Source organism: Argopecten irradians, chromosome 3 (assembly GCF_041381155.1).
Source record: "Argopecten irradians isolate NY chromosome 3, Ai_NY, whole genome shotgun sequence".
Lineage (NCBI taxonomy): Eukaryota > Metazoa > Mollusca > Bivalvia > Pectinida > Pectinidae > Argopecten > Argopecten irradians.
In genome coordinates, this window is record NC_091136.1 from 630086 (window position 1) to 636133 (window position 6048).

The window sequence follows — 6048 nt, forward strand, 5'->3', positions numbered from 1 at the left end:
GGCCAGCGATGCATTTCATTCCTGGTGTTTTTATATAGTATATAGGGGTATCTTTTATATACTCAGCAAAATAAGTTAAGGGTCACAACTTTGGGGCAATAAAAATTACTAAAATATATAACGGGAATATATCTACTTGATATAACTTTTTCAAGCGTTCATTTGACCATGATTTACACGTGAGTAAAAAGGTGAAGGTCAGGCCACGTAGGCAGTACACTCGGCCGAGTACAGGTACCCCGATATACAGTTTGGTAGCCGAATGGGACAGTGATTGTGACATGTGGGTAAATCATTGGAATTGCACAGTTTTTGCATTTTTTGAACACTAAACGTCATTCAAAGTGACATTAACACGAAATGCCTCAAAGACGTCACTTGAGTGAACAAGATTCAGGTACTGCTATAGGTATGCTCCAGTCTGGAATGACTCAACGAATTGTTGCTCAAAATTTCAATGTGAGTCAAAGTGTCATCGGGAGACTGTGGCAACGCTTCCAGGCAACTGGTTCGGTACGTCAGCGACCCAGAAGTGGAAGACCACGATGTACGACAGCCCGTGAGGACCGTACTATTGTCCTACAAGCAAAACGTAATCGGTTTTCGTCTGGTGTTGAGCTGAATACAGACCTGCGCAACCACCAGGGACTGCGTATTTCCTCTCAAACCTATAGAAATCGTCTCCACGAAGCTAACCTGCGGGCTCGTCGGCCAGCTGTGAGGCCCATTTTGACCGCGAGACACAGAGCAGCAAGACTTGATTTTTGCACAAATCATGTTCACTGGCAACTGCGCCATATTCGACCAATACTGTTCACCGACGAGTCGAAATTTTGTGTGGACTTTCACGATGGTAGGAGGCGAGTGTGGCGAGAGAAAAACGAACGATATCGCGACTGCTGTGTGACGCAGCACAATCGTTTTGGTGGAGGTTCAGTAATGGTTTGGGGTGGCATCTCTCTCGACGACGGAAATCATTCGGAACGGAACGCTGACTGGACAACGTTATAGGGACGAAATCCTAGACCCTATTGTGCGACCATTCGCGGATGCATTAGGTCCCGATTTTGTACTCATGGATGATAATGCGCGTCCTCATCGTGCTAGGATCGTAAATGAGTACCTTGAAGCGGAAACTATCGAGCCCATGGACTGGCCCGCGGTTTCTCCCGACTTAAATCCTATAGAACACATCTGGGATGTCCTTCAGAGACAGATTCAGAAGCGGGCCGTTCAACCGGCGTCAATTCCTGAACTGGAAATCGCACTGTTAGAGGAATGGCGTAACCTGGCACAATTGACCATCCGTAGACTCATCCGCAGCTTCAGCAGGCGTTGTCGTGCCGTTATTCAGGCCAGAGGAGGTCACACTAAGTACTGATAATCGAATGAACTCCCCAGAATGAAATTGACTTTTCATCACCATATGTGATTTCAACTTTGAAAATAGGGTATGCTTTGTCGGATGCCTGTCGGTTCCAAAATGCAATATGCACAACTAGGCCCTAGGGAAACCTATATATGAAATTTGAGAAAGATCCCTTCAATACTTTTTTTGAGTAATAGTTTGAACCTGTCGGCCATCTTGTTCACCGATCGGTCCCAAAATGCAATATGCACAACTAGGGTCCTAGGGGAACCTGTATATGAAATTTGAGAAAGATCCCTTCAGTACTTTTTGAGAAATAGCGGTAACAAACTTTAACTATCAAAATCCAAGATGGCCACCTGTCAGCCATCTTGTTGACCGATCGGTCCCAAAATGCAATATGCACAACTAGGGTCCTAGGGGAACCTACATATGAAATTTGAGAAAGATCCCTTCAGTACTTTCTGAGAAATAGCGGTAACAAACTTTAACTATCAAAATCCAAGATGGCTGCCTGGCGGCCATCTTGTCGACCGATCGGTCCCAAAATGCAATATGCACAACTAGGGCCCTAGGGGAACCTACATATGAAATTTGAGACATGTCCCTTCAGTGCTTTCTGAGAAATAGCTGTAACAAACTTTAACTATCAAAATCCAAGATGGCGGCCTGGCGGCCATCTTGTTAACCGATCAGTCCTAAAATGCAATATGCACAACTAGGGCCCTAGGGGAACCTACATGTGAAATTTGAGAGAGATCCCTTCAGTACTTTCTGAGAAATAGCGATAACAAACTTTAACTATCAAAATCCAAGATGGCGGCCTGGCGGCCATCTTGTTGACCGATCGGTCCTAAAATGCAATATGCACAACAAGGGCCCTAGGGGAACCTACATGTGAAATTTGAGAGAGATCCCTTCAGTACTTTCTGAGAAATAGCGGCAACAAACTTTAACAATCAAAATCCAAGATGGCGGCCTGGCGGCCATTTTGTTAACCGATCGGTCCTAAAATGCAATATGCACAATTAGGGCCCTAGGGGAACCTACATATGAAATTTGAGAGAGATCCCTTCAGTACTTTCTGAGAAATAGCGGTAACAAACTTTAACTATCAAAATCCAAGATAGCGGCCTGGCGGCCATCTTGTAAACCGATCGGTCCTAAAATGCAATATGCACAACTAGGGCCCTAGGGGAACCTACATGTGAAATTTGAGAGAGATCCCTTCAGTACTTTCTGAGAAATAGCGGTAACAAACTTTAACTATCAAAATCCAAGATGGCGGCCTGGCGGCCATCTTGTTAACCGATCGGTCCTAAAATGCAATATGCACAACTACGGCCCTAGGGGAACCTACATATGAAATTTAAGAAAGATCCCTTCAGCCCTTTCCGAGAAATAGCGGTAACAAACTTTAACTATCAAAATCCAAGATGGCCGCCTGTCGGCCATCTTGTTGACCGATCGGTCCAAAAATGCAATATGCACAACTAGGGCCCTAGGGGAACCTATATATGAAATTTGAGAAAGATCCCTGCAGTACTTTTTGAGAAATAGCGGTAACAAACTTTAACTATCAAAATCCAAGATGGCGGCCTGGCGGCCATCTTGTTGACCGATCGGTCCTAAAATGCAATATGCACAACAAGGGCCCTAGGGGAACCTACATGTGAAATTTGAGAGAGATCCCTTCAGTACTTTCTGAGAAATAGCGGCAACAAACTTTAACAATCAAAATCCAAGATGGCGGCCTGGCGGCCATTTTGTTAACCGATCGGTCCTAAAATGCAATATGCACAATTAGGGCCCTAGGGGAACCTACATGTGAAATTTGAGAGAGATCCCTTCAGTACTTTCTGAGAAATAGCGGTAACAAACTTTAACTATCAAAATCCAAGATGGTGGCCTGGCGGCCATCTTGTAAACCGATCGGTCCTAAAATGCAATATGCACAACTAGGGCCCTAGGGGAACCTACATGTGAAATTTGAGAGAGATCCCTTCAGTACTTTCTGAGAAATAGCGGTAACAAACTTTAACTATCAAAATCCAAGATGGCGGCCTGGCGGCCATCTTGTTAACCGATCGGTCCTAAAATGCAATATGCACAACTACGGCCCTAGGGGAACCTACATATGAAATTTGAGAAAGATCCCTTCAGCCCTTTCCGAGAAATAGCGGTAACAAACTTTAACTATCAAAATCCAAGATTGCCGCCTGTCGGCCATCTTGTTGACCGATCGGTCCAAAAATGCAATATGCACAACTAGGGCCCTAGGGGAACCTATATATGAAATTTGAGAAAGATCCCTGCAGTACTTTTTGAGAAATAGCGGTAACAAACTTTAACTATCAAAATCCAAGATGGCTGCCTGTCGGCCATCTTGTTGACCGATCAGTCCCAAAATGCAATATGCACAACTAGAGTCCTAGGGAAACCTATACATAAAATTTGAGAAAGATCCCTTCAGCACTTTTTGAGAAATAGCGGTAACAAACTTTAACTATCAAAATCCAAGATGGCTGCCTGTCGGCCATCTTGTTGACCGATCGGTCCCAAAATGCAATATGCACAACTAGAGTCCTAGGGGAACCTACATATGAAATTTGAGAAAGATCCCTTCAGCACTTTCTGAGAATTAGCGGTAACAAGAATTGTTAACAGATGGACGGACGGACGACGGACCACGGACGAAAGGCGATTTGAATAGCCCACCATCTGATGATGGTGGGCTAAAAATGTCTTGTTTTCCCGCCAAAAATCGTTTCCAATGAATGAATGAAATGTTAATGATAATAAATTAATATAAAAATCATGTTCTAAGTGTTTGGTAAAAAAACAAGAGATCCCAGAGGGATCTTGGCGCCCACCAAAGAATGATCTATGTCTGACAATAGAAAGACGGATCTTTTCTCTGCTTTTCAACTTTTTACTACATATTACTACATATGAAATTTGAGAAAGATCCTTTCAGTACTTTCTGAGATATATAACACTAACAAACTTCAATAATCACTTTTCAACTTTTTACTACATATTACTACATATGAAATTTGAGAAAGATCCTTTCAGTACTTTCTGAGATATATAACACTGACAAACTTCAATAATCAAAATCAAAGATGTTTTTGACCGATCAGTCCCAATATGCAATATGCTGGTCCTAGGAGTACCAACATATAAAATTTGAGACAGATCACTTCAGTACTTTCTGAGAAATAGCGGTAACAAACTTCAATTACCAAAATTCAAAATGGTGGCCTGTCGGCCATCTTATTGACCGTTCGGACCCAAAATGTAATTAGGGATCTAACGGAACCTGCACATGAAATTTGAGACATATCCCTTCAGTACTTTCTGAGTAATAGCGGTAACAAACTTCAACTATCAAAATCCAAGATGGCGGCCTGGCGGCCATCTTGTCGACCGATCGGTCCCAAAATGAAATATGCACAACAAGGGCCCTAGGGGAACCTACATGTGAAATTTGGGAGAGATCCCTTCAGTACTTTCTGAGAAATAGCTGTAACAAACTTTAACTATCAAAATCAAAGATGGCGGCCTGGCGGCCATCTTGTTAACCGATCAGTCCTAAAATGCAATATGCACAACTAGGGCCCTAGGGGAACCTACATGTGAAATTTGAGAGAGATCCCTTCAGTACTTTCTGAGAAATAGCGATAACAAACTTTAACTATCAAAATCCAAGATGGCGGCCTGGCGGCCATCTTGTTGACCGATCGGTCCTAAAATGCAATATGCACAACAAGGGCCCTAGGGGAACCTACATGTGAAATTTGAGAGAGATCCCTTCAGTACTTTCTGAGAAATAGCGGCAACAAACTTTAACTATCAAAATCCAAGATGGCGGCCTGGCGGCCATTTTGTTAACGATCGGTCCTAAAATGCAATATGCACAATTAGGGCCCTAGGGGAACCTACATGTGAAATTTGAGAGAGATCCCTTCAGTACTTTCTGAGAAATAGCGGTAACAAACTTTAACTATCAAAATCCAAGATGGCGGCCATCTTGTAAACCGATCGGTCCTAAAATGCAATATGCACAACTAGGGCCCTAGGGGAACCTACATGTGAAATTTGAGAGAGATCCCTTCAGTACTTTCTGAGAAATAGCGGTAACAAACTTTAACTATCAAAATCCAAGATGGCGGCCTGGCGGCCATCTTGTTAACCGATCGGTCCTAAAATGCAATATGCACAACTAGGGCCCTAGGGGAACCTACATATGAAATTTGAGAAAGATCCCTTCAGCCCTTTCCGAGAAATAGCGGTAACAAGAAATGTTAACGGACGGAAGGACGGACGGACGGACGGACGGACGGACGGACGGACGGACGGAAGGACGGACGATGGACCACGGACAAAAAGCGATTTGAATAGCCCACCATCTGATGATGGTGGGCTAAAAATACTATACTCAAAACTTTTCACCCTTAACTTAATTTGTTGAGTGTATATATATTTACTATATATTATTGACAGAACGTCAAACTCTGTGTAACGTAAGAAACCATACTAAATATTCGAAACTTTATTACATGTTTTACAATGTTTCTGAGTGCATGTGTTCACCATAAGGTGAGTTTATAGAACTACTGTTAGTTTACTGATGTTTAATGTTAAAATGTATTCATTTAAAGGCCCAATATCCGTAT